The sequence below is a fragment of the Polypterus senegalus genome, chromosome 8 (genome assembly GCF_016835505.1).
Source record: "Polypterus senegalus isolate Bchr_013 chromosome 8, ASM1683550v1, whole genome shotgun sequence".
Taxonomy (NCBI): domain Eukaryota; kingdom Metazoa; phylum Chordata; class Cladistia; order Polypteriformes; family Polypteridae; genus Polypterus; species Polypterus senegalus.
The window spans coordinates 169,664,243-169,687,501 of record NC_053161.1 but is presented as its reverse complement, the minus strand read 5'-3'; the positions used below and the strand labels follow the sequence as shown (position 1 = coordinate 169,687,501).

The following is a 23,259-nucleotide window of genomic DNA, read 5'->3' as shown; positions in this document are numbered from 1 at the left end:
AGTCCTGGTAATTGGTGTGTCTTCAGCATCGTGTGAGAGTTCCTTCTCCACTTTGTCACGTGTCCTAACCCCTATCGTTGCACCATGTTAAATAAAAGAAGAGGAATTTGGTGATCTTGGCCCATGAGAAGTCCATAACAAATAACTTGGATATGATGAATTTGGAAGAGTTTTTGCAAAGGGAAACAGGAGACTGTTGTTGTAGAGCGATTGAGGAGAAAGGAGAGTGGAGCTGTTCAGTTGCAAATAGAGAGTTCAGTTACTTGCAAAACAAACAAGCTTAAAATAAAACAAAAGACAAAAAGAAGAAAAAGTTCAAATGTTCTCTTCTAAATCTGTTGTGTTCTAGAAATTAGTTTGAGAATTGTAGGAAAAGACTTGGTGAATTGTTTTTTTTTTTTAATTACTATGCCAACCCTTTTAGTTTTGTAAATATTGGTTATATTGAAGGTCTTATTTTATTCTTACTTATTTTGCAAATTTATTTGAGAATTAGGCCATCTAATTAAGATACATTTTATGTTGTTGGTTGTAAAGATCTGGATGGATATTTTATTTTATTCTTTATTTTTATTTTTTACTCTATTTTTCAGTTTTATTTTTCAAGACTTGGTGAATTGTTTTTTTTTTATAATTTGGCCTACCCTTTTTAGTTTTGTTAATATTGGCACTAGTGAGAAGTGTTATTGTTGGGTTTGAATATATTTGATATAGGCCATCCAATTAAGGTGAATGTCATGTTTTTAGTTGTTATAATCTGATGAGGAATATTTTATTTTATTTTTTGTTGTTTTATTTTTCAGTTTTCCTCCTGAGGGATTGCCACCTTATCGTGGTCAGGGGGTTTACGTGCCTCAGTGACCCTAAGAGCTACACCAGCAGAAGCTTAGCCTTCAGGTGGGGCACCCAAGTTGGACAGGTCTTAGGGTAGAGGCCTGACAAAGTGCAATCCAATTACATGACAAAAACAGTTATCCAGGGCACCCCCACTCCCACCACCACCCCACCCCTTTCCCACCTCCGTTGCCACCATGTGCCCCCTTCACATTTCTGTCTGCCCCCTCATATATGCCTGTCTAGAACCGGCCCAGTTTCATGCACGCCTTATATTGGTTTCATGTGGGTAACCTGTCGATTTTGCGCTTGAACTCTATTGGTTGTATGCGTGCACTATGTCGGTTTCGCGTATGAAACATATTGGTTATGTGTGCGCACACTATCGCAACTCTGTGTATGAACTATATCTGTTCTGCGTGTGAACTATATTGGTTGTTCACGTGATCTTCAGAGGAAATGGGCGGGGCAAGAAATAGGAACTCAGGGCCGGTAGAGTCATGGAGTGTAAAGAGAAGTGTCTAGTAGACGCATCTGCGTTTAAACGGCACTGTATATTTTTCCGAACAATACGTCTGCAAAAGGACTTGGTGGCAATTATTACTATTTAACATAATCTACCCTTGAGTTTGTAATGAACACAAGGCTGAAGTTAGGTACGTATTGGGCCGTCTTCTTATTTGCTTCCTGGATCATGTTTGCTCGCACCCAGCCACAGTACGTTTTCACACAACTTTTGAAACCAGTTATTCATTCTGAAGGCAAAATATTCTACATTTACTAACGCCTTTATCCAACATACAACATTTAGATACTACTGGTTAGATTCGCCCAGTGCTGCACAGACAGGTGAAGTGACTTGTTTATGGTCACATAGTGTCATTATCAGGACTTGAACCCACGAACTCAGTTTAAAAGTGCAGTCTTAAACACTGCGCCACAATGCTTGCACATCTACAACATGTATATTAATTAGGATAATATAAACTTGTCCAGGACAGATTCCATTGTTAAAGTTGAGTTTAACATTTTCAACCTGTTCAAGTTTTGGTTGAAAATCTCAAATATTTATTTTTTCAAATAATGGATCAGTTTGCGGATTAATGTACACACTGTAGAATATTTTGCCTTGCTGTTAATATAGAAGAAGGTTTGTGAATAAGTAGCTGACTGTAAACTTATACTGGATGTAGCTAGAAGTGAATAAAAGGCAGCTGAATGTGAACCTAACTTAAAAATAATTACCACCAAACCCTTTCACAAACATACTGTGACGTGCAAAAGTATTCAATCCCCATGAAAGTTGTCATAATTTTATGCAAGACAAAATATTTGTACACATATTTATTCATTCCATATTTTTTCTTATGCTGTAACAAAACATTTCCAAAGTCAAAATAAACTATTTTATGTAGACATTTAATTGAAGAAGAAAATCTCCAAAGTTAGTGTTTACATAAGTGTTTAAACCTCTGCAGTTGTGCTTTGGAAGCTCCAGGTTTACACCAATGACAAATTAATTACAAAGGTGGCAGACATTTGACAGTCATATTAAACATAATGAGGTGCTACTTTCTCTCTGGATATTAAAAGCCCCCCTTCGTAGGGGCCGTAGTCTTTGCTGGACAGTCACTGAAAAAATCAAGAGAGAGGAGCATTCTGCTGATGTGAGAAATAAAGTTATTGAAATGCACAAGGTAGCAGGAAATAATTATAAAAATATCAAGAGTCTGATGTCCCATTGTGCACTGCTGGATCCATCATCAGAAAGTGGAAGGTTCATCACAGCACCCTGACTCTTACTAGAACAGGCCGTCCCTCAAGATTAAACATCAGAGTTAGACATCAACTGGAGACAGAGGAAACTACAAATCCAACCGTCACTCTCAGATGTTTGCAATGCTTTTTGGCTGAAACTGGAGTGAAGGTGCAGGGGTCCACAATTTCAAGAGCTCCATTAAACAGGCCTCTACAGGAAGGTGGCAAGAAGGAACCCATTCCTTATGATGGTCCACATAAAAACACATATGGCGTGTTTCCAGTTAAATGTGGGGAGAAGGGTTTATGGTCAAATGAAACTAAAATAGAACTTTTTCTCAGACTTCAAAGAGGTACAGAATGTGTGGCATAAAACAAACACTGCCCATGCCACAAGAAACACCAGACCTACAGTGGAATATGGTGGTGGCAGCATCTTGCTTCGGGGATGTTTTTCATGTCCTGGGACTGAGAATCTTGTCAGAGTTGAAGGGACAATAGATGGGCACAAATACCACACAATATTGGAAGTGAACTCGTTCCAGTCTACTATGAATTTAAAGCTTTCAAGATGACAATGACCCTAAGCATTAGACCAAAGTGACACTGGGATGGCTCAAAAACAGACAGGTGAATGTTTGGAATGGCCAAGTCAAAGCCCTGATCTTAACCCTGTTGAGAATCTGGGGCACTGTTTGAAAACTGCTGTTCAGAGATACCATCCCACCAACATAGAGTACCTAGAAATCATGCCAAGAAGAATAGGGAAGAATCACGCCTGAGCAAAGTGCAGAACTGGGGAATATTTATGTACCCCAAAAGAATAAAGGCTGTTACTGCAGCAAAAAGGTTCTTGACAAAGTATGAATATGTTGAGCTTGAATGCTTAGGCAAACAATCACTTTGGAGTTTTTCTTTAGTTAAGTTATTTGGAGTTTGATAACGTTTTGTTACAACACAAGAGTTCACATTAAAAAAAACAAATGGATAAATATGTGGACAAATCTTTTGTCATGCAGAAAATTAGGATGACTTTTAAAGGGATTGAATACTTTTGCACGTCACTGTATGTTTGTGAAAGGGCTTGGTGGTAATTCTTTTTACCAGTATTTTCCCTTAATTCTGAAATGATCACAGGGCTGAAGTTAGGTTCGCATTCGGCTGGCATTTTATTCACTCCCAGCTACTCCCAGTATAAGCTTGCAGTCAGCTACTTATTCACACAGCTTTTGCAAAGCAGCTTCTTATTCTATTATAACAGTGATGCAAAATATTCTACAGCGTGTACATTAATCGGCATCATTACAGACTGATCCATTATTTGAAAAAATAAATATTCCACATTTTGGTCCTGCACGGGTCAAAATTGTTAAACTCTAATTTAACAAAGGAATCTATCCTGGACAAGTTTATATATGCCAATGTCACAAAACTATGAAAATTAAGGTAGCCCAACGCCATTTAACACTTTACAGTGCCCATTAAATATCACAGTAAATCCCATTTATCTGATCTTGAAGTGGAAATACATTGTCAGTTTCACCCTGATACTCCACTGGGCAGAGCAAAACTCCGCTGCATCTTAAAAATGCATCTGTCTTTTCACAAAACTGTGAAAGGTAAGGTGGCCCAATATGATGTAACTGACCCATGCAGGTCTTAAATGTTAAATGTTTAGCTTTTCATAGAATGGACACGTTTAGTCAATTAATATACACGTTATAGATGTGCAAGCATTGCGGTTATGGCTTTGCACTTTCAACCCTTTGTTCGTGGGCTCAAGTTCTGAGACTGACACTGTGTGACCCTGAGCAAGTCACTTCACCTGTCTGTGCGGTGCGGGGTCACCGGGCATAATAAATGTAACTAGTAGTAACTAAATGTTATGTTGCATAAAGACGTCAATCGTAAATGTTGAATATTTTGCCTTTAGAATAAGTAACAATTTTGCAAATACTGTGTGAACAAGTACAGCTGCGGGTTGCAAGCAAGCATGTAGATGGGACCGAATAAGAAGACGGCCGAATACGTACCTAACTTCAGCCTTGTGTTCATTACAGACTCAAGGGTAGATTCTGTTAAATAGTAATAATTACCACCAAGTCCTTTTGCAAACGTATTGTGCGGAAAAATATACAGTGCCACTTAAACGCAGATGCGTCTCCTAGACATTTCTCTTTAGACTCAATGACTCTACCGGCCCTTGAGTTCCTGTTTCTTGCCCCGCCCATTTCCTCTGAAGATCACGTGAACAACCAATCTAATTCACACGCAGAACCGATATAGTTCATACACAGAGTTGCGATAGTGTGCGCGCATAACCAATATGTTTCATACGCGAAACCGATATAGTGCACACATACAACCAATAGAGTTCAAGCGCAAAATCGACAGGTTACCCACATGAAACCAGTATAAGACGTGCATGAAACCAATATAGTGCATACGCAAATCCATTGTTAGACCGACACAGAACGCAAGCCAATATAATTCATACGCAAACCGATAACATGCAAGTGTAAACCAATGCAGTTCACTCACAAACCAATAACAAACGTACTGGAACCAGTGATATACACACGCAAATCAATATAGTTCATATGCAAACCAGTGACATACACGCACAAACGGATAATATACGGGCACAAACCAATATAGTTCATATGAATGAAACCAGTATTGTAAGCAGGCAATCCAATTAAGTATGCATGCAAACCGATAGTAAATATTCATAAACCAATAGTGTTCACACGTGAACCAATAGATTACACACAGAAATATATGATTTATGGCCTGTTTGGCCCCTCATATTTAAGTGTTGTCTTTCAGTGTATTTACTTAAATGTGTTAGCTGGTTGTGTCATAAAGTTCTACTGATCTGTTTTGTTTAAATATTAACACTATTCTGTGATGTCTAAACAGGCTGGTGAGTCTGCTGTGACACAAATGTGAACAAAATGTCATATCACAGATAAAAGAAAGACAGGAAAGGCAATTGGATTGGAGTGCACAGTCCTGGGAGATACAGAAGAACAAGGGAAGTGATGAGATGATGAGGTGAACAGAGGGTTTGAACTTTGCAGTGAAGGACTTTGGGCACTTTGATGGACATTAGTTTCAGATGAGGGAGCCTACACTATGTATAAGCCCCTCTAACATAAACAGGTTAAGCTGAGCTCCATTTTGACCTTTAATTTAGTAACCTGTGCAAAAGTGGTGGCAGTGACCCTGATAAGTTTCAGTCGGGTTTCAGAACAAATCACAGTACAGAAACTGCACTCGTTAAAGTAGTAAATGACTTGTGGGTAAATGCAGACAGAGGCCGCTTATCTGTTTTCATCCTCTTTCATCTGAGTGCCGCATTTGATACCATTGATCAAAATAAATTCTTAGAAATCGCCTTAGTCACTGGGTGGGCCTCTCTGGCAGTGTCTTAAATTGGTTTGAATCCTACCCTGGCAGGGAGAAAATTCTTTGTTAGTTGTGGTAATTATACGTCAAAGACCCATGATATTTTATATTGTGTTTCACAAGGCTCTATCCTAGGTCTGCTGCTCTTTTCGATTTACATGCTTCCATTAGGTCAGATTATCTCGGGGCATAACTTGAGCTACCACAGCTATGCCGATGACACACAACTGTATTTATCAATATCACCTGATGACCCAGACACTCTTGATTCACTGACACAATGTCTCACTTGTGTTTCGAATGGATGAGTAGTAATTTTCTCAAACTAAATAAGGAGAAAACAGAAATTTTAGTGATTGGCAATAATGGATATAATGAGGTGATTAGAAATAAACTTGATACATTAGGATTAAAAGTCAAGACGGAGGTAAAGAATTTAGGGATAACTATTGACTTTGACCTGAATTTTAAATCACATATTAATCAGATTACTAGGACAGCATTTTTCACTTAAGAAATATAGCAAAAGTTAGACATCTTATAACATTGCAAGATGCTGAAAATTTTTTCATGCTTTTATTTTCAGTCAGCTAGATTACTGTACTGCACTCCTCTCAGGACTACCCAAAGATTGCAATGAGTGCAGAATGCATCTGCTAGAATCACCCCAGTTTTGCTGTCACTACACTGGTTACCTGTGTCATTCAGAATTGACTTTAAAATCCTGCTATAGTTTACAAAGCCTTAAATAATCTCGTTCCATCTTATGTTTTGGAATGTCTCTCCACCTTTCACTCCAAGTCGTAACCTTAGATCTTCAAATGAGTGTCGGTTTATAATTCCGAGAGCTAAACATATAAGAAGTGATGAGGCTGCTTTCTGCTGTTTTGCACCTCAAATCTGGAATAGCTTGCCAATAGGACTTTGTCAGGCTAATACGGTGGAGCACTTTAAAAAACTTCTGAAAACACATTACTTTAACATGGCTTTCTCATAGCTTCATCTTAGTCTAATCCTGATGTTCTGTATATTCAATTAATTATCATTATTATTCATGGTGGCTCCAAAATCCATACTAACCCCTACTTTCTCTTTTGTTCTTTTTAGGTTTTATGTGGTGGTGGTGGTGATCTGCACCAACACCACCTGATCAAAGCACAGTAATGTCCCTACATTGATGGATTAAAGGCCAGAAGTCCACATGACCATCATCATCAAATTCTTCCATGAGAACCCTGAATACATTGAGGACTGATTGAGGTCATTTATGTTAGGTAGAAGACCTTACTTTTAATCTATGTTAATTAGTGGTCCCTAATTTGAATTATTTCATGATTGAGGTCATTTATGTTAGGTAGAATGCCTAGAGGGGTCTGGGTGGTCGTGTGGCCTAGGAACCCCTGCAGAATTTATTTTTTCTCCAGCTGTATGGAGTTTTTTTTTTTGTTTGATTTTTCTGTCCTCCTCGCCATCGGACCTTACTTTTAGTCTATGTTAATTAGTGGTCCCTAATTTTAATTATTTGTTCTATCTTTTCTTCACCATGTAAAGCACTTTGAGCTACATTGTTTGCATGAAAATGTGCTATATAAATAAATGTTCTTGTTGTTGATGATGTCAAAGGGCTGACATGCCACAGAACAGGGCGGAATGAGCAGTGGGACTGTCAGCAAGTGCTTTTCCAAAAACAGCATGCATGTAGTCTGACATTTCTAAGCAGGTAATTAAAAATAAACAAGTCAAAAACCTTACACTTGGCATAATGTTCAGGAATGTTTGGAAGCTTCCGTAACTGATTTGAAGGATAGTTCATTTTACATTTTTATTTACTTCATCAAAGAGTTAGTTATCACATTTTTATTTATTATATTTTTGTAACAATAAGTCATGTTCATATAATAGAATGCAAAAACATGAACTAGTAGACCACATTAAATATGTGCATTTAAACAGCACTTTACATTATGATGAAGTTAAAATGTAGTCCAGTTACACTTGTAACTCAACAGCTTTATAGACATCAGAGTCTAATTCAAGTGATGTCAAAATGTCATTGTTTGATATGCTGTAGCTAGTTGCAGAGAGTCTTTGACTAAATGGAGTTCAGAATTTTCTAAAAATAACATTTTTAAAGGAAGTTTCAATAGACAGTTTAAAATCTCTGTTCTCTGTAAAGAGAAATATGGGATAGATAGATAGATAGATAGATAGATAGATAGATAGATAGATAGATAGATAGATAGATAGATAGATTAGTTAATGAATAGGATATTGGTTATTGTTAAAAGTGATTTAAAAACTTGACACATATATAAATATTTCTACATTTCTTAGCAATGTGAATCCCACACTGCTGATCTTTTCTAAATGGAGAGTAAATGAAGAAAAAGTAATAATAATAATGAAATGTATAGGGCACTTTACATTAGCTGTATTTCTCAAAGTGCTACATAAAAAGTTTAAACAAAATGAAAGCAAGATAATAAACAAACAGACCACTTAGAGGGAACAATAAGATTGTCTGTGTCCACAGAGGGCTCCAGGACTGGCACTGGAAGTCACTACCTTAACCAGACACCACACTGAAATGAATGGCGCCTGTCACAGTCAGTGCTTTCTAAGGTGCTGAACAGCTGGACCTCTGGTCACTTCAGTTAGATAGTGAAGATTATAAAGTGTAAAGTGTGACAAACTCTAGTCAAAGTCACAATCAAAACATTTACACCTTCACTGGTCCAAATTGGGCATATATTTTCCACAAAGCACGTTATACTGCTAGACTCCACTTAACACACAAAAATTATAAATACTCTCCATTTTGTTTGTTTGTTAAACTCAACATAACTAGAAGCAGTCTTACATTTTAAGAGTCCATTTCTGGTCCTCAGATTCTGCAGGATGTGACGTGAATCATCAACCCCTATGAAGAGAAAGACAAGAGCAGAATGTTAACTTTAAACACTTGCGATGAGCAGCACAGATTCCCCTTCCTGATCACTTGAGGACACACATCCCACCTGCCTCACTGTTTGTCTCAATCTGCCAGATGCTGAGCTCCTTCAGACTCTTCTTCAGATCAGACAAGTTCATCCTTACAGACCCAGGAAGCAAATCTTCATTAACACTTATGTCTGGTGTGGCTTTGATCTCCAGGAGGGGAACAGTGAGATGAAAACTTCTGCAATAGAAGAGTTTTGAGAAGGACAACATGAGACACAAAGACTTGTATGTCACACAGGCCTGCTGGCATCCTTCAGATTGAATCTATCACCTTTAGGAAGTGGATGTGGTTGTCTGTTTGTGAGAGCTTATCCAGCTCAGTGTTTCTCCTCTTCAGGTCTTTGATTTCTTTCTCCAGTTGCTCCATAACCTTTATAGACTTTCTCACTTTGCTACTTTCATGACTTCTAATGACCTCAAAGATCTCTGACCTCAGTCTCTCTATGGACTCAAGTACAGACCTGAAGATCTTCACGTGTTCCTGCACTTCTCTTTCGGTTTAACTCTGATCAGAAAAAGACAGAAATTCATATCAGTCTCAAGAGCTTTACAGAAGTGTAATCTCAAATTAGAAAAAGTGGAAAAATGAAGCAGCAAACAGTTTGTTTAAGATTAAGTATTGGAAATGAAAATATAAAGGCAACTGGGCCTTTATATATTAAAATGGATCAAAACTAACCCATCCATCCCGCTATATCCTAATACAGGATCACAGGGGTCTGCTGGCCAATCCCAGGGCAAGGCAGGAACAAATTCTGGCCAGGACACACACAGACACACACACATCAGGGACAATTTAGGATCGCCAATGCACCTAACCTACAAGTCTTTGGACTGAAGGAGGAAGCCTGAGCACATGGAGAAAACCCATACAGACACAGGGAGACACCTGGGAAGCAAACCCAGGTCTCCTTACTGCGATGCAACAGCGCTACCACTGCACCACCGTGCGCCCTCAAAAATTACTTACAATCCAAATTTAGGTTTAAAGTGGCCAATACCCTTACTCAAAAGCTACACATTTTTATGTTCAACATTCAAGTATGATAATGGCAAATCAATTTGTATAAAAGCTGTTATTTTAATTTTTTCCTAATTTAATAGCACCCTTGAATTTCATTCAAAGTTTCACTCACTTAAACTGTGATTCTCTCACCTGAATCTTATATATAGTCTCACTCATCTCTTTCAATTTCTTTTCTCTCTCTTCAATTTTCTTTCTTGTGTCTTCTTTTCTCTCTTTCAGCCGATTCTGTATGGAGACAAAATAGAGGAGAGGTGTCTGGAGAATGAGGTTGGAACGAAGAGCAAGTGGGTTGAGCATCATGGAGCCGAATGTGCGAGAGACCTAAGGGACTGGGCTGCATTGGTGGTGATGGGCAAAGAAGAGTCAAAGGAGAAAGGAGAAGCAAGCTGATAGAGTGATGGTATCTATGAGTGATCAGGTAGTTGGAGAAAATATGGAAGTGTAAAACTTAGAAGAAAAGCATGAGAGAACAGGAGAAAGTAAGGAGGATGGAGTCTGATTTATAATTTGGGATTAGATAGAAGAAATTATGTTTCACTAAAATGCTAGAATTCCATAGCAAACAATACAAGCATTTAATCAAAGGAAAGGCGAGTCTGCAATACTATTATTCTCAATTTTCAAAACATCTTTGGCCTTGATCAAGCTAAAGGATTTCAGAAGTCAAATTGTGGTGTCTATAAGAGTAAAAAAATGGTTCAATCATGTAGAGCAAAGTATTACATCTGACTGGCTAACCTCACAGAAGTTTCATTCCACTTTTGCTTTTTTTATTGACTGGAAGATTAAAACAAAATGCTGCTGCCACTTCTAAGCAAGATGACAGCAACATCATCTAGCCTGACCCAAAGCCCATTTTCTGTTGTAGTCCTGATGTACACACACATACCAAAGGAAAGAAAAAGAAATGAATCGGTCATAATATCCCAGAAAGGTACAAAAGATGAGCAAAGGTGAAAAAAGTAAGTTCACTTTGGACTACAGAGTTCAGTGTGAACATATAAGCTTAAAGGGACACTCAGCCTAATTGTGGACCTGGACGTTGTGCCTTTGTCATCTCAGGTAGACATTTGATTACAGTAATTCTCCATTTTGAGAGCTGGAGTAAAAGAATGGAGACTGACTTCTTTATGTGAATAAATGTCTTGAATTCAAGACCCTTAATGGTCATAAGGTTCAGAAGCCATTCTGTTCTCACGAAGTTCACTCTTGCAAGGTGTCCTTTACAAGTTTCTCAAATCATTCTTTCTGAAGCTTTCATATGGTCGAAGGTACAGTGATTTTCTGTGAGTCCTCTTGGAATGGATACCCTGAGTTTGATATTACTAATATGGGGTTTATGCATTGTTCTAATGTCTGTGTAGGGACTCCTTTTGGTACTCAGTTTATTCTCCCACTGGCCAGAGTAACATCTTTGCTACAATAATAATGTAGACAGTGCTGCCTCATCACCTGCTTGGGGCAGCCAAAGGCTAAGGGGTCTGAAACTTTACTGTAGGGGTCCCCAACTCCGATCCTGGAGAGCCACAGTGGCTGCAGATTTTTATTCTAACCCTTTTCTTAATTAGTGATCTATTTTTGCTCCTAATTAAATTCTTTTGAAATAATTTTAATTGACTTGTTCTTGAAGACTCAGACACCTTAATTGCTTCTTTTTCCTTAATTAGTAGCGACTAGCAAACTGTGTCAATCATAAAATATCTGAAAATAAAGATAAGATGAATGTCTCAGGAATGCTGCTCTGTTCAGGTCTCGAAGATATTTTAAGAGTGCTCTTAAAAAGACAAAGTCAAAAATTTCGAAATGCATGTTATTGCACAATGGGAGTAGCAACAAGTCATGGAATTAAAGAACGGGTTTAATTAACACCAATGACTCGGTGCCTAATTATGCAACTGATTGGAGAGAAATTGATTGGAGTTTGAGGCCCTGACTTAGCTGGTCTTCTGTTGGCTCACTCATTTCCCATTTCATTTCTGTTTGGGTGCCATTTAAAGAAAGAAATTAAGCAATTCAGAGAAAGGATGAAGAAATCCAGGGAACAAATCTTAATAAAACAAGTCAATTAAAATTAATTCAAAAGAAGTTAATTAGCAGCAAAAGCAGGGCACTAATTAAGAAAAGGGTAAGAATGAAAATCTGCAGCTAATGGGACCCCTGCTTTATGATATCCAGACAGGTAGCCCTTATCTAGGGGGCAGAGGGGCCACTGGTAGTGAGGAGAAAAACAGGCAGGTTTGATTGACATACAATGTTTTGTGAAACTGATAGTATAAAATTTTACAGGCGATTGATTATACAATTGTTGAACCAAAAACCACTGAAAAGAGTTCATTTGCATTTGTATATTTTTTTCTCAGTGGAAAACAAAGAGTTCTGCATCTTCAATCCTCTTTCATGCTTCTATATTCATTTTTCACTTGTTTGCATCACTGCAGAGAAGCACCATGCACTTCTGGATAATGTGATATGCCGAAGCACACCAAGATGCGCCACTGTGCACATTAACACATTAGACAAAAAGTCATCTATCCTCCCCCCATTAACTGATAACTCCACTTTCTTGATTTGTGATTCCTACAGATGAGGATATGTGAGCTTATGGTGTTTTATATTTCACTCTTGTCTCTGACACATCTTTAAGGTTGTATTCATTAAACTTGTTGTTATAATTGGTAAAGTGGGCATCATACTACAAGAAAAAACACAATACAAAGTTCAACAAAATGTCTGCACATGACAGAAAATGAGTCCAGTGGATTTTTATTTCTCCCACAACAGATCTTTATTTAAAGAGTAAAAGACAGGAAGACACATATGGAATTAATGCCTGAAAATGCTTCCAGACAGTTTTTTGAGTCAAAGTTTTGTTGGAAGTTCAGTTTTGGATTGATTGTTTGGCTCATCATTTAGAATTGACTTTGAGTCTTTGAGGTCTTTTGTAACATGGAGTTTAAGCGGAAAAGCCATGTACCAAGTCCTCAATAGTGAGAGCAGCAATGAGTGGAAGCACAGAGTACTGGAGTAAAGCCAACATCCGAGAAGAAGTATCAAACAATGGAAAGCTGAAGTCAATTACCCAGTGGGTGATGACATCTTAAAGTTGACAGTCTCCTAGTGATTCAGCTGAATGCGGAAAACACCTAAGCTAGAGCAGAAAGGGAGAAAGATGAGCTCAGTGCTAAACGTAATTGTATCTGTTCTCTGTCCTTCAAGGGCACATTTATATATTTTATGGCCTGCAGCAAGAACAGTTCAGGTTTTCTGGCTGACAATATGGACAGCTTCAATTGCCAAAAGTGCTTTGTTGATTTAGAGTTGGTTGGGAAAATACGTGAATTGGGGGGACGCGTTGATAGCTGAGCTAACCTGATAGCTATTAGGCAAACCAAAAATTGGATCGGTTTGTTTAGGCAATTTGGCTACTTATGATACAGGTTCAGTCTCTCCAGGTCCCACTGTAGTCATTGCATGGCTGAAATCAGCAGCACAAATTCAGTCACAAGGCGAGTGGGTAACAGGGGGCTAAGAAGCCAAACTTTTGTCCTTCGGACTCAGAAAAGATTCTCAGCACTCTGCAGTGCCTGTGAATCATGAGAACAATAAAGTGCTTATAATTGGTGATTACATAGTATGAAATGTTAAAATTCCAAACTATGTTAAACCAGCAGTTACGTTAAATGCCTCCCAGGGGAGAAGGTATATGACAGAGAGGCTCAATTGGATTGTGTCGCCAAGAATTAAGTATCTACCTTATTGCTGCAAGTCGGCACTAACGGTATTCATTTACAGCAATCTGAGGTATTAAAGGGGAACTTCATCTATCTCTCTATATACCAAAGCATATATCAGAATTTTGTGCTTTGCCCCTTACCTTAGATTACATATAAAGAAGATTTTATAGTGTGTTCCCTTCACTGCCAGCTAAAAACCTAGTGTGCAAATAAAAGCATTGCCTTTGTGAACAACTGGTGTGATTTTTGGGAAAAGCCTGGATTTTTCAAGAAAGAGATGGTCTTCATCCTAACTGGAGGGGATCTTTTGTATTATCCCAAAATATGCCAGAAAAACTGCCTGACTGACATATTAGAGCACCATCCAAGCCACAGTCGTGTGATCTTAAATCACAGGCTGTTGTTTATTCCACCTGTTACTATCCTGTAGCAGTTACCCATAATTCCTGTTGTGTGGCATCCTATAAATTTAGTCATGATGTAAACCTTAAATTACCTGACAACCAAAAATAAGTATAATTAGACGAAGAGATAAAATCAGACCCTCCTCCAGGTTACCTGTAATAGTAACTTAGTTCAAATTAAAATATATATATATACACACATCACTAGATCAGAAACAATCATACAGTGTTAAATGCTGCTTATTAAACATTTGCTCTCTTGAAAGTAAAGCTGGATTGGTAAATGATATTATATTAAATATAATATAGGCGTCACCAGATGGATACGCATTCCTTCATAAATCTAGAGATTCTGGTCAAGGAGAAGGCCTTGAAATAATTCATTGTGACAAAATGCAAATTGCTTCTAAAAATTTAGGCAACTTCATATTCTTTGAGGCATTAATTTTAAATATTAAAACAGATTCTAGCACAATTGTACTGTTGTACTAGTCTACAGACCACCAGGACCATATTCATTGTTCATGACTGAATTTGGCAACCTTTTATCTGGCTTGTCTATAAATTATCATCATGTAGTTTGGATGGGGGATTTTAATGTACACATTGATGTGAAAACTGACACTTTTAGCAAATGTTTTACTTATTTGTTAAATTTTGTAGGATTTTATCAGATTGTCAAAGGTCCAACTTATAGTCATATCCACACATTAGATTTAATTATAACGTAGCTGAGCTGAAATTCAAAATTTAAATATTACACCATTAAATTAAGTTATTTCTGATCATTACTTAATTATGTTTGATTGGGTTCTGCCCCAACTCTGCTCCCAGTTTTAAACAAAGAGAGTGCGACATCTAGATTGTAATTCTGCTTCAAAATGTATAGATACTTTGAGTAAGTCGAGTGTAATTCTGGAAAACCACCAGTTAACATCAAATGTAAATGTGAAAAACAATTTAGATCAGCTAACATCACATTATAATGTGACCTTGACAGATGCTCTGGACGCAATGACTCCCCTTAAAACAAAAGTGATCAAAGCACATAGAAACTCTCCTGGTTTAATGAAAACACTCAAGCTCTTAAATTGGAGTGTCGAAAACTGGAGCGCAGATGGAGAACAATAAAACTGCATGGACAGAGAGTGTTAAAAAATATAAAAAAAGCTCTCCTTAAAGCACGCTAGGACTACTATTGCAAAATAATAGATAACATCAATAATAATCCTCGGGTGATGTTTAGAACGGTAGCTAATTTGTGTTTCCGTGCTGCGTAAGTGCCAGCCATTCCAGCAGCTCCATGTATGACTTTATCTTTTTTCCTTTTTTTTCTATTTTCTATTCTATTTTCTATTTTCTATTTTCTATATTCTATCCGCGCACGCAAAGATAAAAGATAAGATAAAAGCCAAGCAATTTGTGAGAAAATGGCGTTATAAACCTTCGGTCCCTTCTGTGATCCTTGGAAATGTGAACTCACTACCAAATAAGATCGATGAACTGGCTGTGCTGGTGAAAATGTCAGAACCTACAGAGAATGCAGCTTGCTGTGTTTTAGTGAAATGTGGCTAACAACTACCATCCCAGATGCTAACGTGGAGCTACCCGGGTTTAGCACAGTTAGAGCGGACAGAGACGCAAATACCTGTGGGAAGCGGAAAGGAGGAGGACTCGCTCTCTATGTGAATACAAGGTGGTGCAACTCTGGACATATAAACGTTAAAATCTCCAATTGCTGCAGGGACATCGAACTGTTGGCCATAAGTCTGCGTCCCTATTACTTGCCAAGAGAGTTTGGACACGTGATTGTTGTTATTGTTTACATCCCCCCTCAAGCGAATGGAGATAGCGAGTGACATCATCCATGTCGCAATTGCTAAGTTACAAACGCAGCACCCTGAGGCTCTTGTGCTAATCTCTGGAGACTTTAACCAAGTAACGCTGGATATAACATTACCTGCCTTCTTCCAGTATGTGGACTGTAACACCGGGAAATAGGACTATTGACCTACTGTATGCAACGTTAATACAGCGCCACCCTGCTGCCTGCGCTTGGGAAAGCAGATCATAACCTGGTTCTGCTTCAGCCTCACTACAAACCAAGAGTGAAGGCGCTACCTACAACCACACAATCATTCAGGAAGTGGTCCCCTAAGGCAGAGTAGGCTCAGAGAGACTGCTTGGGAAATACAGATTATGGGATAGGATGAAGATTATCACTGGCTGCAGCTCGAAGTAGGGGGCCACCATCGAGAGAGACATGGAGAGCGCAAACCAAATAAACAACTTCTTTTACAGGTTTGACCACCCTAACCCACTCTCACCTCGGAGTACTTCATTCTCCAAGCATCCTTCTGTTGATACCAGCATAGGTGAGACATCCCCACCCACAATTACAGCAGCACAGGTGAGCAAAGAGCTGAGGAGACTTCGTGCCAGCAAACAGCGGGTCCAAATGGAGTATCGCCACAACTGCTGAAGTTTGGAACTGGGGAGTCCTCTACAGCGCATCTTCAACCTGAGCCTGGAACAGGGAGAGTCCCTAGGCTTTGGAAAACATCTTGTATCATCCCAGTCCCAAAGGTATCACGTCCTAGTGAGCTAAATGACTTCCGGCCTGTTGCTCTGATGTCACATGTGATGAAGACCATGGAGCGGCTGCTGCTTCACCACCTGAGGCCACAGGTCCACCACGCCCTCGACCTTCTGCAGTTCGCATACCAGGAGAAGGTGGGAGCGGAGGATGCCATCATCTATATGCTACACCGATCCTTCTCCCACCTGGCCAGAGTCAGTGGTGCTGCAAGAATTATGTTTTGGACTTCTCTAGCGCCTTCAACACCATCCAACCTCTGCTCATTAGGGATAAACTGACAGAGATGGGAGTAGATTCATACCTGGTGGCATGGATCGTGGACTATCTTACAGACAGACCTCAATATGTGCGTCTTGGGAACTGCAGGTCTGACATTGGATCAGCATCACAGGAGCGCCACAAGGGACTGTACTTTCTCCAGTCCTGTTCAATCTATATACATCAGACTTCCAATACGATTGAGTCCTGCCACGTGCAAATGTTCGCTGATGACACTGCTATTGTGGGCTGCATCAGGAGTGGGCAGGAGGAGGAGTACAGGAAGCTAATCAAAGACTTTGTTAAATGGTATGACTCAAACCACTTACACCTGAACACCAGCAAGACCAAGGAACTGGTGGTGGATTTTAGGAGGCCCAGGCCCCTCATGGACCCCGTGATCATCAGAGGAGACTGTGTGCAGAGGCTGCAGACCTATAAATACCTGGGAGTGCAGCTGGATGATAAATTGGACTGGACTGCTAATACTGATGCTCTGTGTAAGAAAAATCAGAGCCGACTATACTTTCTTAGAAGGTTGGCGTCCTTCAACATCTGCAATAAGATGCTGCAGATGTTCTACCAGATGGTACGAGACAGTGCCCTCTTCTACGCAGTGGTGTGCTGGGGAGTCAGCATAAAGAAGAAGGACGTCTCACGCCTGGACAAACTTGTTAAGAAGGCAGACTCTATTGCACCTGCCTGATTTTGTTTGAACAATTATTGCACACTTTCTGTAAATCCAATAAACTTCATTTCACTTCTCAAATATCACTGTGTGTGTCTCCTATATGATATATTTAACTGACATTTTTTATCGTAACAACCAACGATTTATACAGGAAAATGACTATTAACAAGGTTGCCCAAACTTTTGCATCCCACTGTATCTATCTATCTATCTATCTATCTATCTATCTAATTTAAAAAAATTTAATTCAGATCTACAGTGCCAAATACCAACAGACATTTGCAGGACAGACTTTATGAGCCTCTTAAATGAAAAAATTATAATTACAATTATATAAGATCCCAGATCTCAGTATCACAGTACAAACCACATGCTAGCTTGGCAGACCCTGCATTCAACATTGACATTGCATTCAACACTTTAGAAATTTTAATCCAGTAACAGAGCAGGAAGTTTTGACTTTAATTTCTAAAATGAAACCTATTACTTGTTCCTTAAATCCAGTGCCAACAAAACTAGTAAAACGTTCAATGGATGTTCTTGCAGCATCTGTTCTAAACATTATCAATAGTTCATTATTGCATTGCACAGTACCTGATGCACGAAAAGTGTCAGTCATTAAACCATTTCTTAAAAAGTCAGACCTATACCCTGTGATAAAGGCACTGTATAGCACCCGACCCGCACAGACTGAAGCAGAGCCACGTGTAAAATCACACAGGCTTTTATTTACTCTTCAGACATGGGGCACGTCTTCCCACAGGCCCAACACAGTCCCAAAGCACTTTAAGCAGAGCACAAACAACCCTTCCTCTGGCACCACCACTCCTCCCAGGCAACCTCATCCTCTTCCTCCCGATTCTGGCCCTTGAGTGGTGGTGGCTGGCCCGTTTATAGCCCACCCAGAAGTGTTCCAGGTGTTTGACCACTTGGTCCCAATTGCACCTCCGGGTGGGGCTGATGACTTGTCCAGCTGGGTTCTTGAGACTCGGCAGCACCCCTTAGCGCCATCCCAGCTCCCAACCAGGCTGTGGAAGACTCCATGTCCCATGGAGCCAGGTGGGAGGCTGGGGAATCATCGTCGGCCCAGGAGGCTGCCACCAAGCGTCCCGGGGAGGTATTGAGCTGTCCAAAGTTGCTCCCCAAGAACATACATAGCAGGCTTCCCAGCCGGGCATGGAACCCAGCTGTCCATCACAACCCATACATGCTTAATAACTATATACCCATTTCAAATGTATCCTTCCTCTCTGAAATATGAGGGGCATTCAATTATAAACATGGCAACAATCTCTCTACCAAGGTATTGAGCACTTCAGAAAGAAGCAATGTCAGATGTGCGATGGAAAAAAAACATGTAGAAAGTAGAAAGAGGTTGAAAGGACTCCCTTCAGGAAAGGCATTACAGCACTATGGTTGTGTTTTCTGTGAATTTGACTTAGTAGTAGAAGACACACTGGTGATTAGGGGAAGACAATCCTGCATGTGCGCAAGTGATAGCCACTGACTCCGACCACCTGTAACCTTAAATAGGATGAGAAAGGTTTGAGAATTAAATCTGAAGAGAGATTTAATTCAAAGTAAAGTATTATGGTAGAGTTCTGCATGGGACTGATATTTTAAACCCATGCCCACCTGCTTTGACATACACTTAGCCTCATTTGTCTGACTCCCGCCCACAGAAACACATCGTTTGCATTAAGGAAAAAAAGTCATCTATGGCTGAAACGCCTATTTAATATGATTGTGTACAAGAAGGTGCCTGAAGCTTTCCCCTCTTTGGCCCAGTTGTCCTTTTCACTTTTTTTGTTACGATTCTTCAGTATTTAATATAAATCATCTAACGGGACTTAAATAACAATTTTTGAGCAAACCCCATGTCTTTATCACAGAAAGGAATTAAAAAGAACAGTGTAAGCAACATGTCTTGTTAAAGCTTTGTAAGTAGGCAACCGTTTACTATTCTGTACTAATATAAAATACGATCTGTGTTAATAATTGGTATTTATACCACACAAATTTGGAACAGCCATGGAAAGTATAGGTGCTGTCTGTAACACACCCTTACTTTCTCACAGAACTTTTTTGCTTTTGTAACCAAGGATCTCCTCATCTGTTTGCAAGCTCTGTAAGGAAAATGGCCCTACTAACAACTGACCAGTGAGCTTCACTGCACTCTTTGATTTTTTTTTTTTTTTTTTGTAATTCTTTATTCGCCATATGCAATTTCTTGTATTAGGAGTGCAATAAGAAGAGACTCAAGACATGGCAAGGTTTGGGGCAGCCACCTGTATAATTCGAGTCTCAAAAGCACCCTTGATACAGGATTATCCATCCATCCATTATCCAATATCCTAACTACAGGGTCACAGGGTCTGCTGGAGCCAATCCCTGCCAACACAGGGCACAAGGCAGGAAACAAACCACAGGCAGGGTGCAAGCCCACTGCAGGGCACACACACACACCAAGCACACACACTAGGGACAGTTTAGGATTGCTAATGCACCTAACTTGCATGTCTTTGGACTGTGGGAGGAAACTGGAGCACCCAGAGGAAATCCACGCAGACACGGGAGAACATGCAAACTCCATGCAGAGAGGACCCGGGTTCGCTTCCTGGGTCTCCTAACTGCGAGACAGCAGCACTACCCACTGTGCCACCGTGCTGCCACACAGGATTATAGTTGTCATTAATATATTGATGGTAGCAGATATGAACGAGGTTGTCTCAGAGTTTACGATCCAAATATTGGTTGTGATAGCACACCCAGAATTATTTACGATCTGTAGTGTGTCATATATAATATTCTTTCTCAGTTTTGGCTTTTTCAACACGTGCTGCGATACAGTTGTCGGACGGGGCAAACTCTCTTTAAACATCACACTGTCTAATTTTGGCTGCCGTGTCAAGCAGGTACTGGCCAAGTTGAATATCGGCCCTCACCAGACACTGTGTTGTAAAGCCCTGTATCCTTGCAAACAAAATTGGCACGTTTATCCAGTGCTTCGTTTATAGCGCCAGTTGTTACTTCTGACAGGTTTGGCAAGAATGATAGTTTAGTTTGATCCTTCGCACTTTAAACCTGAGGTGCCTGACTTGTTTCCATTGTATGTGATCACAGCAAGCAGACGACATTTGGTTCAACAATTGAAAATGACTGCCGAATGCCAGACTTCCCTTTAATTAGTTTTGTGGTCTTCTACTCTCCTTTTTAATTGCTGGCCGCTGTGGATGTAAGGCTGTCTCCGGGCTCCGCAATCTGATATAAATTCATCAATTCTCTACTTTTTGGAATTAACGTAGGTTCTGTTTTAAGTTTAATTTTACTTTCCCGATTCTAGCTCCCGCCCGTACATGGGTGTCGACCTCCCACTTCCGTACGAAAATACTGAAAATCAGTCCCACGTAGCAAGCAATTGCATTGGGTCACGGGGGTCCGTGGTAAGTTCTGCGGGAGTGCAGACTTCTACCTTAAGGGTCATTACTAGAAGAAGAAAGTGACAGCAGATCAGCTCTGTTCTTATGAATTATGAGTTATGATTAGACCTTTGGTCAAAACCGGACAGAGCAACAAAGACAGAACAAGCTAAATCTCAAACAAACTCGGAGACTCATGGGTAAAAGAACAGAAAAAATAAAGAAGACACGTTAATGAAGAAACGCCATAGAATAAAATGTACACATTGTGAAAGATAAAATATAACAAAAGTCAACTTTAGGGAAAGATTCTTCCACAGAGCACTTTTATTGTCACTTATTCTTATATTTTAGAACTTCTTTACTACACTGTATGGTCAATAGCCACCGCCTGTCCCCGCGGCACTGCGCACATTGCAGGAATCAGCCCAGGGCGCAATGACATTCCGTCACAAGGTAGGCACTCACTAACTCACACACACACACACACTGTGTTCTTATGGCCTGGGCTAGAGTTGAACTAAACATACGGTGGATGTTATTACACTGCAAAAATAATTTGAGTGGAGAAGAGTCACTTGGACAACAAATTAAAACCACCTCGCCAGAACTGCGAGACAGGAGCACTAAACTCTGTTCAATCCTGAAAGGTATCAGAGACCCCGCACAGTCCCGACCCCGCTCCTTCTCCCACAGTTAACCCTTCCCATTGCTACTCCTCTCCTCACCTGTCTCGCTGCTCACTCTTCTTCAGGTGTCACCGTGTCGTGATTCTTATGTTCAGTTGTTGCACACAGTAAGCACACACACGTCTGGTCGGTCCTGCAGAAATTTTCTAGAACTTTCTAATGCTTCTCACAGAGTTTCTCTTCGAGGTTTCCAGTCGGCTCTCCCAGTTTGTATCTTTTCAGCACATCAGACTGCCGGTGTGGCTGCAGGTGAGTCTCACAGTAGGAGGCCATGCAGGTCAGGCAGCTTTTCACGGCTCGCAGTTTTCTCTCCGTAAAAAACATCACAGGGCACATCGTCAGGTCCAGCGTAACTCACAGATGATCCTCCATTGTCTATAGCCTCCTTCAGTTTCTCGATCAGCTCTCTTAATACGGTGTTTCTGTTCAGTTCCGGCCTCTCGTTAAATGTCCGTCTACACTGAGGACATCTGTAGGTCTCTTTTGTATCCGACTTGTCCCAGCAGTCATTAATGCAATCCATACAGTAGCTGTGTCCACATATGAGAGTGACCGGCTCCTTCAGGACAACCAGACACACCGGGCAGGAGTACCGATCGGCAGAAAACGAAAGTTTTTAAGCTGCTGCCATCGCGAACGTCTAAACGGTCTGACAAACTGGAGAAGAAGTGAACATGAAAGAATCGTTGAGGACTTCCGGACCTGTACAGACGCTGATTTGATTTTAATAAGGCAGTCCAATTAAAGAATTAATTTATATTTTTAATCCAAGTGTTGTTTCTTCCAAATGATAATTTCAACCTGTTATTTCTTTCACTGATCAACAATGTAAATCCCGCTTTTAAAACGGCTAGAATTAAAGAGAAAGTATCTGCGATGAAAGAACAGAAATACAAAAATATTTGACATGAATGCTGTTAAACTGGATTGATCAGCTGGAGTAATGCTTTTCAGATTTTGGTCGTTATTAACGCTATAAATTCCAGTCGTTTCTTCTTTACTTCGTTTCATTGCGATATCGTTTTTATCCACAAGATGGCGATGTAGGATGCATCACGTACTATGACATACCATAATTCTTCATAATTTTAAAAGGTTGACTTCAATAGATGTAAGATACATCCATCCATCCATCCATTTTCTAACCCGCTGAATCCGAATACAGGGTCACGGGGGTCTGCTGGAGCCAGTCCCAGCCAACACAGGGCACAAGGCAGGAACCAATCCTGGGCAGGGTGCCAACCCACCACAGGACACACACAAACACATCTGTAAGATACAAATAGTTCAAAATACTTTCAAGAAAGTGTTATGTATTGTGCCATACAAGGTACTGTATATAATCTACCGGCCTTGTCATGGACTTTAAGCTAACACACCTCATATTTCCTTGTGTGGCAATCATAACGAGAACATGGCAGCACACTTAACTTCT

The 23,259-nt window shown here is 39.9% G+C and overlaps 1 pseudogene; it reads right to left on the bottom strand.

Annotated features, from left to right (window-relative positions):
* Positions 1-22,440, bottom strand: part of LOC120534698 — a 33,519-nt pseudogene extending 11,079 nt beyond the window's left edge.
* Positions 22,441-23,259: the final 819 nt, after the last annotated feature.